Raw genomic sequence first — 11,188 nt, forward strand, 5'->3', positions numbered from 1 at the left:
GATATCAATTACACGAGGAATTAGCAGAAGGACAGAGCTTCAGTAGAAGAAAACAGAAGGTGGGAAATGAAGAAAGCTTTTGGGTATTTATGGGGAATATGGCCCAAGTGCAGTACTTGAGTGCCCTTTACGTCGGTGCACACAAACGATTCCAAGAGGTGAAAGATAAGTAATTGATCCTGATTCTTTGATTCTGAATAACAAAGAAAGGATGAAGGGGGTATCTGTTGAGGCATAAAAAATGAAGATAGAAAAGATCAAAACACTGCAATTAGAAGAAATATGTGAGTAAAGATGAAATAAAGTGTAACTTCATGTGGTTGCGCACGTCCATACAAACCATATCAGTTGCGCAGGACCTCGCAAACGACCAAATTGGTTGCGCGATCGTATGCAAAGGGTTGTATGGATTGATTTGCATAAACAGTTGACTCTAAACAAGGGTGGGTGTAATGTCTCACAAAAATTTGTACAAAGACCCGACTACCACCTCAGGCAGAAATACCTAAGGATCGTATCCCATAGAAATTTAGGCAAAAATAGGTCAAGTGCAAAACTAAATAATTCATGGATTTAACTCGAACCACCATTTACACAAATGGCAAGACCCAAAACCATCAATATCGTTAACTCAACACTACTTAAAAAACTAGGAAAAATCTCAAGAGTCTGTCTCTCTCGGGAGTACATTGAAACTCCGTATCGGACCTGGACCGCATGTCGAAAGTCCGATGACCGCGAAACTATAAGGTTATGTCCGTCCTACTAGGCTTGACAACCATCACGGTAATGGAGCCCAGATAGTATCCAGAAATGTACAACTTGAGCCCTAAGTGAAGTGTGAGAGAAACGCAAATCTCTTTAGAAAATGTAATAAAACTTAAGTGAATTAGGCCATTGGCTTACATGCGAAGTTAAGGATTTTGGACCGTCAGTTTCTAACCATACTTCACCCATGGGAAAAGGAAATTTCGCTGCACGAATTCGTATACTTGTGGCCCCGATCGAGTAAGTATGACTGTTGATCAAACATGGGTCCTCCACGGTCGATTAGCCTAACCAATCATGCTGAAATCACATCATGGCATAGATCCATTGTCAGGGAACTTCCACTATAATGTAGGTAAGTAGTGGGCCTCCCTATGTGCCCCGTTTGTCATAAATAGTTGCCCTTTGGATAAAAATTAAGTATATCATGCCCTTGGGGCCATTTGCATCACTTCTGGGCCTATATATAGCCCTTAAACCACCTCATATCTCTCCCATACGAATTTCTCCAAACCTTAGGAGAGAGAAGAGAGAAAAGAAGGGAAAAGAGGAAGGAGAGGAGAAATCTTTGGAGATTGCTACAGTGGTTCTCTCCCACTATCCTACGTACTGATTCACCTCCCCACTTCGCTGCACAATCATTTTTTGCTATGATTTAGGTAAGATAACCTAACCCTAGTATCATTGTAAAGATCCAGATTGAGTAATTGTCGAACTAGCTAACCTATTTCGTTATTTAGGTGCTCAATGTTATGTTTTCGAGAACGTAGAATTCGAACCGAGTCCAAATCGAATATTCCAAGAAAAGGTGCGGACTATAAACATTTAGGTTATGGTTTTCAATGCTTTCAATGTCAGCAAATGATTTATGTCTAACTTGATTGCTACTATATTGTCTTAGATATGATGTTTTCGATATAACATACATATATGAACTATGTTGAATAAAAGATGCATCCCATGTGTTTGTTGAAATGTTTGAATGAACATATAAATATTATTTGTGCTTGCCATGACTAGTGATCTAGGATTCATCATTGTCACATGTATGTTAACTTCCTTGTGTAAGGAATTGTTATAATATACGTCATAACTAACCTAGTCTATGTATTCGGTAATGTGTAGTCTAAGTGTTTGATAAATTGTCTAAATGAGAAATTATTGATGATTTGTATTTATTAAGAGTATTGAGATAGGATTCTTAATTACCTTGCTCGTATGCATAGTTTCTTTCATGTAACCATAATTGCCGCTACGTGATTTATGGATAAAAATGCAAGTGTTTGGTAACATGTTCAATGTGTTTGATGAAATCCTTAAATGAGAATTTTCACTTGGATTGTTTGTTAAATGCTGAATTGGTTATCCCATGTACTTAGTTGTTGCATCCGAGTAAGATTGGGGCTACAACCTAACCTAAGTAATCGGTAACAGTCTTGTTTGGGTGGCCGAATTAGTCTCGCCATATTAGATGTGTTTGACGAATCTGGGTTGAGCGACAACTGTCAATAGTGGTTAGACCACAAGGGGTGCGTATGCGCTCCATGTCGATTAAGCCAGCGTGCGCTCATACCAATCGAACTTGTCTGATAAAATGATTGGCTTATTGTGTGTTTACCATGTATGGACACCTCTGCTTGAATCTAAGGTACCACTTAACAATGTAAAGGCCCATTTCAATCATATTATCACGATCCGCTAAGACTCATGAGCCGAGCATGGTGGTATGGGACACCGTGGTCGAGCTATCGGCCTACGTTGGGGTGACGAGTCTCCCCGTAGTGACCAGTGAGCAACCCAAACTCGTGAGCTAGGTATGGTGGTATGAGATACCGTGTTCGAGCTGTCGGCCTACACCGAGATGATTAGCTAGCCCATAGTGACTGCGAGTATAAACTCTTAAATTTGCCTATCGACTGCTTTTCATTAGGAGTGATGCCCTACAACTTGCTTATCATGTATGGTTAACTAGGATTGACGACCCTAGATGGATCTTCATTTGGGTTAATGATATAAAGGGAGGTAGCTACCCAAATCTGTTATATGAATAAGCTTAATTAAGTACTAGGCTAACACGACCATGCACCACATTGCATGTGCTTTGGTGAGGAAGTTACACTTTAGGGAGGTTGTGGTGCGCGAACTTAGTTGTCGAAGCTTGTGAGTCATTACTGCATACCATCCCTACATTAACAAGAGTAATTGGGAAGTGATTATTATATTGCTTTATCGTTACTGCTTGATTAACTTGATAACATGTTAACTTTTACCTTATAGTACCACTGAGTTGATCACTCACTCCCACCCTGGGACGGTGTTTTAAAATACCAACCAGACTCTAGTTTAGATGCAAGTGATGACGAAGCCTATGCAGCGGAGTTGGACTTCATAGATGAGGAGGAAGAATTCTCCTACATTTAGCTCTTAGGCGGGTCTATGTAGACCTCATGTTGATTCGTCAAGATTACAGGGACATATGGATTAGTGGGACACTTTACATTTTGATATTTTGTCTATTTTGAAACAATACATGTATATATACAGCCCGGTTTCATTATCATACACTGGAGGTTGTGAAACACCTACCCGTTCAAATATATATGTTTAAGTCTTTCACTTGTTTAATTCAATTATATCTGGAGTATGATATACTGTTTGGGTATAATCCCACTCATGTTTAACTCATTAAAATGGATGAAATCTAAATATCATTATCCATGTTGCATAAGTGATATGTTGGATCTCGGGAGTAGAGTTTTGCTCGACCCTCGAAATCTGAGGCGTTACAAGTTGGTATCAGAGCATGATTTATATTAAACTAGACCTAGGTTATAGGTAACATGACGCACTCTGCCACACTCTGACTTAGGAAGGGGGCGATGAAATTCAGAAACGATCGTAGGATCCCAACGTTTCACCTACGGGCGAGATTAACTATTGTACTTTAGCTCGTACGCATCCTAGATCATGTGAAGTGATCTTAGTCACCTTCAGACCGTCAATCGACGGGTTTGAACCGTTAGTTGACAAATCCCCAAATTTGATACATGCCAAGGGGCACGAATATGAGCTCGTTGGACTGAAAAAGTGACCTTTGCATGCCTAAGGACCCAAACCATAAAATCTGGTGAGGCCCAGGGGGTCCCACGCGCTCATACGACACCAGGGGGCGTGGCCACTGCCCCAAGGCGGAGCCACCGCTGGCTACCCTAGAGGGACATGGCGACATCGCCCGGAAGGCGGTGCACTACCGGCCACTCCAGAGGAGCACGACGGCACAGCGGTAGCGGCGGTGCACCACCGACCAGCCACATAAGTGGGGCCTGTCCCACATGTGGGACCCTCCATTAACCCCCTTTACCCCATGTCACTCCCATTTCATGTTTTTCACCCTTCCAAATACCTCTAAACCCTCCAAAACTCCTTTATCTCTCAAATCTCCTTCTTCATACAGTCAAAATCTTCATTTTCTTCCACATCCTACACTCATCCACCACCATTCTCCTAAAACTATCTCTTACAACTCTCCATCTTCATTATTTCCACTCCCTTGGGCATAAAACCCACATTTTGTGTCTCATAACCTTCAAACCTTCAAGTCCACCCCATTCCTCAAGATTTTCCACCTCCATGGCTCTCTTTGAGCTCGTCACCACCATTTTCTCTATCTCAACACTCTTTCCCTTATGGGAAAGAAAAGAGCGGCCCCGGATGAGGCCGGGCCTAGTTGTCCAAGCCGTTCTAGGAAGAAGATGGAAGCCGAGACTAGTGCAAGCACCGAGCGAAGGTCGAAATGGGATCTCAACTCTCAAATTCCACTAGAAAGGTCTCTACTGGCAGGCGCCAAACTTGGTAAGTTTTGTAATTGCAAAGTTTTTTTTGAAGCTCATGTTGATGAGAAATTATTTGGGCTATATCCGGTGATTAACATCCTCTTGGAGAGTGGATGGGTCCTATTTTTGAAGGGAAAACTCATGCGAGTGAAGAAAATTGTACAAGCCTTATATGGTCACATGTGCGACCTAACTATGGAGCCTCTCCAGTTTGTCATACCATTAGGAAGATCTCACGCTGATGTCGATGTGAATGTCATGGCACGTATCATGGGAATAGAACGTGGAGTTGTACATACTAGTGAGATAAACCTCCATAATGAGAGAGAAATCACCGCACTTATTTCCTTTGCAGCTAACTTGAGTGGTGGAGGTGGGGAAATAGCCTCACATCGACTAAGATGATGGTAGATTTTTGCCTACTCCATCATATATGCATGTACAACGTGTATCCTAGGTGGAGAAACCGCACAGAGTGTACTTGATTTATGGTGGATTTCCTGTACAGAGCTGGATAGGGAGACAAGCTGTGCCTGCCTACTCTCACCTTAACTCAGATAATCAGCACTGCACGATCTATTAGGGGAGATGCCTCACTCCCTTTTAGCCGACTCATCTGCAAGATCGCCCGTAATTTTGGTTTCAGACTTCATATGGATGATCTATCACTTCATCAGTGAGACTACACTTAACAATATGGGAATTGGCCCTAGGAAACACCAAGCTTGACTCAATGAGTGCAGGGATGAGATAGAAGAAGAGACTGAAGAAGAAGAGGGGAGTGAAGGTGAGGAAGGCACTGAAGAAGAAGAAGGTAGTGACGATGAAGAAACTAATGAAGAAGGGGAAGACAGCAAAGAAGAAGGATAGGAAGAAGAAGGGGAGGCCCAAGACTCAGAAGGGGGACCTCCAACTACACATGAGGAAAGCCATGATCAGGCTTCCCTAGAAGCCCGCATGGCCAAGATTGAAGAAAACCAGGCTGACCTGAAGGAAAACTAGGCCTACCTGAAATGGAAGTTTAAGAAGATGTCTCGCACCCTGGAAGCCCTTTTGTGCTTTATGCAGGATAAAGGGGTGCCTCCACCTTCGCTAAAGTTGGAGGATTATTTATACGTTGTAGTTGTTTCTTATTTTCTTTATAATAGCCTTAGTAGGCTTAGTTGGATGTTTGGATAGTCAGTGTTAAAGCTTTTTGTTAAAATAGCTCACATGCATTCTCTATCATAATTCATGTAATGCTATATCATGTGTACTATGAAAAACTTGGGTTAAATGAAGTGCATGAAGTTTCTTTGCTTAGAAATGTGCAGAATGTTTTGAGTGAATGATGTTATCCGAATCTTATGTTGCACCCTATGTTGTATATAGGGAATGCCAGCTAATACTACTCGGAACATGGCACGTCTCCCGCTTGGGGGAATGAATGATGGGGCCTCTCACCCGAGTGGTAGCCAAATGGACCCTAATTTGGGTACAAGTAGCGACACAATGTCGAATTCACAACTGGCCGCTGACCCTACAAATGGGCCAACACTGAATGCACCACCAGTTCTGAGACAGAATCATGCGTCTTCGTCGACGCCACACATGCCTTAGGCGGCTCCTCCTCCTCCTGATAGGTTGGAGCAGTTTATGTTCCTAATGCAGCAATAACAACAACAAGTCTTGGCCATGATAGCGGGGGCCATTACCCAAAACATGAATATGGTCCCGCCTGTACCACCTATGCAACCTGTTGGAACTATGAATACAAGTGGCTTATTCGAGCGCTTTCAGTGTTTTCGCCCTCATACTTTTGCGGGTACTCGCCAACCCGAGGAGGCTGAGTACTGGTTGGATTGCATATCCAAGATGTTAAAGTCATTGCACTGTACTGAAGTAGAGAAATTTGAGCTTGTTACCTACATGTTTGAAAGGGAGGCTAGTCTTTGATGGGACAACATCCTACAAACTGCTCCTGCAGGATATGTGTGGACATGGGACGCGTTCGAAGTCCATTTCCATGTAAAGTACTTCCCCCTCACATACTGTATTGAAAAGGAGGGCGAATTTCTTCGCCTCCGATAAGGAAGAATGACCATGGCAGAATACAAGAACTATTTTACGAAACTAGCTAGATATGTACCATTGATTTTAGCAGACGAGTCGATGAGAATGTGGCGATTTTCAGATGGGCTGCAGGCTGATATCCGCACCAAGATGTGTTGTGCTAGCATTCCCAACTATGCTAAGCTAGTGAACATGTCCCTGTGAGTTGAGCAGGATGGAGAAAGAGTGTCTTGGACATGTATGCCAATGGGCTTGAGGCCTCGGCCTGTATTACCGAACCGACCATTTCTCGACAAGAGGCCGCGTGCAAATTCGTCTCTCAGACAACTGGCCCCCCCAGTCCAGCAGAGGCGATGGGATCTTTGGTACATCTACTATAACAAGACGGGCCATAACAAGCCCTTTTGTTTTACTAAGATGAGGGACAATGGTTTTACGCTGCCTCGGAAGATTTACCGCCAGACGCCACAAGTTATTTCAACTCCACCTCTACGATCTATGCCACCAGCACATCCATTCAACCGACCACCCGCACCTCGATATAGGCCACCTCAACGACCTATGACAGCGTAACCAAATCGTCCTCAACATGCTTGTGTACATGCACTTGCAGCTGAAGCATCTGAGTCAGGAACTGCAATACCATTAGCCTTTGAAGTCACTGCCCACATCTAAGGTACACATGTATTTTTGTTGGTGGACACCGGGTCCACTATTTTCATGATAGCATACTCTACAGTCAAGCAAGTAGGGGTGAACACTACCCCTATGGTTGGGGTAAGAGTCATCGCAGCAGTATGAACTTTTACCGATGCCAATAAGCTCTGTAAGGAGTGCCAGATAGATTTAGGAAGCAACGTGGTGTGCATCGACCTGATTGTCACCACGATATATCATTACGACATCATCCTCGACATGGATTGGCTCACTGAAATGAAGGCAGAGATCGATTGTGAGACCATATTGGTGACAACACATGGGCCCGAAAACACGACCTTCACTTTTCCAGTTCAAGTCAGTTGGCCCTACCGCATTAGTTGTTACTCTTCCTTATTGGAAAATGTTGATGGTCCGACACTTGGGGACATGCTTGTAGTCCAAGATTTCACGGACGTGTTCAGAACGATACCTTGACTACCTCCTCAGCACGAGATCGATTTTACCATCAACCTTGTGCCTGGTGCAACATCTATCTCTTTGCTGACGTACCGTATGCCTCTGTGTGAAATGGAGGAACTGAGGAAGAAGATTGATGATTTGTTAGATTTGGGTTTTATACGGCCGAGTGTATCTCCTTGGGGAGTACCAGTGTTGTTTGTGAAAAAGAAAGACGGATCGCTGTGATTGTGTATTGATTATCGCAGACTAAATCATGTCACAATCAAGAACAAGTATCCTTTGCCTAGGATAGATGGGTTGTTTGACCAGTTGAAGGGGGTGAAGTATTTCTCTAAGATAGACTTGTAGTCCAGGTATCATCAGTTGCACGTTAGGAATGAAGACGTGCAGAAAACAGCATTCAGAACTAGTTTCAGGCACTACAAATTCCTCATGATGTCTTTTGGACTTACAAACTCACCAGTCGTATTCATGGATCTCATGAACAGGGTATTTCCGCTGTATCTATACTGATTCATCATCGTATTTATAGATGACATTTTGATATACTCCAAGAGTCGGAAGGATCGTGAAGAACACCTGCGAGCAGTCCTTGATACTCTCATGCGGATCAATTATTTGCATAGAACCGAAAACGCGACTTTTGGAAGGAAGAAGTCAAGTTCCTGAGACATGTGGTTTCCATGAAAGGAATAGCTGTGGACCTTGCCAAAGTGGCTGCGGTACAAGACTGGGAATAGCCCGGCTCAGTTACAGAGGTGAGGAGTTTCCTTGGACTTGCCGGCTATTATTGCTGATTCATTAAAGATTTCTCCAAGATAGCCCAACCGTTGTCGCAACTTACTCGGAAAGATCTTAAGTTTGTTTGGAATGAGAAGGCAGAAGTAGCCTTTCAGGAATTAAAAGACAAGCTGACATCCGCACCCATGCTCGTACTGCCAAAGCAAGGGGCCAAATATACTATATACACCGATGCATCTCGAGTCGGTTTGGGATGTGTACTTATGTGGAAGGATAGGGTGATCGCCTATGCCTCACGAAAGTTGAGGAAACATGAAGAAAAGTACCCCACTCATGACCTGGATTTGGTGGCAGTCATCTTAGCATTAAAGTTCTGGAGACATTACCTCTACGGAGAGGAGTTCAAGCTCTTTTGCGACAATAAGAGCCTCAAGTACATCTTTATGCAGAGAGACCTAAATATGAGGCAACGCCGTTGGATGGAGACTTTGAAAGACTTCAAGTTTAAGGTCTCCTACCATCCTTGCAAGGCCAACCTTGTGGCCAATGCGTTGAGCTGCAAGAAAACTATAGAATTTGCGGCCCCACTGATGATAGAAGAGTGGAATATAGTAGAATTCATGTGAGATTTTGAACTGAAGTTGACAGTGAAGGAGTCATTCGAGAGTGTTGCACACTTTCACTTATAGCCACTTATTGATGACTGAATCATTGTGGCTCAGAAGGAAGATGAGCTACTGGTGGAAATGAGAGTGTGTTAGCAACAATGAAAAATTCGAATGGAGGATTGGCTTAGATGGAGGTTTGCGATATCGTGGCCGCTTATACATCCCGAACCATCATGACCTAAGGAGAGAAGTCTTAAAGGTCGCCCACAATTCAAATATGGCGATGCATCTGGGCAGTACGAAGATGTATCGAGACATGAAGCATTCATACTGGTGGGACAACATGAAGGCCCAGATAGCAGATTTTGTATCCTGTTATCTCACGTGCCAGCAAGTCAAGGCCGATCATCGCTGACCCCCTGGTTTACTTTAGCCCATGCCCATCGCCAAGTGGAAGTGGGATTTCATATCCATGGATTTCATTTTCGGGTTACCAAAGACTAGAAAGGGGCATGATTCCATTTGGGTGATTGTGGACCGATTGACAAAATCAGCCCATTTCCTCCTGATCAGAATTTCTAACTCAGCAGATGATCTAGCCAAGCTATACATTAAGGAGATAGTACGACTACATGGAGTTCCTATGGAGATTGTGTAGGATCAAGACACATGATTCACGTCTATTTTCTGGACTTGAATCCAAGAAGCAATGGGAGTGAAACTGAAGTTCAATACTACGTTCCACCCACAGACCGATGGGCATACAGAATGGGTAAATCAGATACTTGAAGACACATTGCAAGCGTGCGTGCTTGATTTCAAGGACAGTTCGGATGACTGTCTCCCTTATGTTGAGTTTTCTTATAACAACAACTTCCAAGCAAGCATTGGCATGGCTACTTACGAAGCCTTGTATAAGCGCCCATATCAAGCTCCACATTGTTGGGAAGAATTTGGCGGGAAGAGTTTGGTTGGCCCAAATTTGGTACAGGCGACCTCAGAGAAGATTGACATTATCAGGCGTCGACTTCTTGCAATCTAGAGAAGACAAAAGAGTTACGGCGACACAAGACGGTGACAACTAAAATTTGATGTTGGGGACCATGTATTCCTTAAGGTTTCCTCAATGAAGGGAGTACTTTATTTTGGCAAGAAAGGAAAACTCACGCCGAGATTCATTGGCCTATTCCAGATTCTAGACCGAGTGGGTGTGGTAGCATATCGTCTTGCCTTGCCCACACTAATCGTGGGCGTGCACAACGTGTTTCACATATCGATGCTAAAGAAATATGTTCCTAACCCTACCCATATTATCCAATGGGAGTAAGTGCAGTGTAACACCCCGTACCTTTGGTACGCAGGTGTTACCTTTTAAACCCACATTAACCTAAATCAGATTTGATTAACCAAAATCTTGAACTTGACATACATAGGATGGGGATTCCGGTCAACATTAAAGCCATCCATCAGGGTCTCCAAGAGCTAGAACATGCCCTACAACAGTCGGGAAGATGAGCCTATTCGAGCACACTAAATTAAAGCCATTATGTCAAATAATACTGGTACAATACACATGTCACCAACACTTAAAAATTAGTTAGTGACAAACCAAGCCTTCATCAAAACCAGTACCTTATATTAACCGTTGAAAATAAGTATTAGGTCCATCCGATCAACAGATCACGTCACATGGGCCAATAATAGCCTAAAGGAGTGTGTAACAGCCCACCTAGGGCTCACCATCGACCCAAAATGGGCCAGGGTCCCTGTGTAGTGTCCCCTAATGCAAATGGACGGAGTAGATTATCATAATAATGTCACAGTGAGCCCCTACATGTGCATGTGCACTAAGAGTGCTTGTGCACGAGGTGCACTAAAAACGCTGGCTCTGTCAAACTGGCTTTGACCGAGCACCTCTCGAAGACTAGAAAACGGCATTTCTCTCACCTTCCCTTCTTGTTTAAACCGATGATGTTCGGACCCCTAAGTGACCCACCATGGTTACTGCCGAGCAATCTGAACCATCCATACTCTCCATGGGGCCCATACGATCAAAACCATATAAGC

The sequence above is a fragment of the Magnolia sinica genome, chromosome 2 (assembly GCF_029962835.1).
Source record: "Magnolia sinica isolate HGM2019 chromosome 2, MsV1, whole genome shotgun sequence".
NCBI classification, from domain to species: domain Eukaryota; kingdom Viridiplantae; phylum Streptophyta; class Magnoliopsida; order Magnoliales; family Magnoliaceae; genus Magnolia; species Magnolia sinica.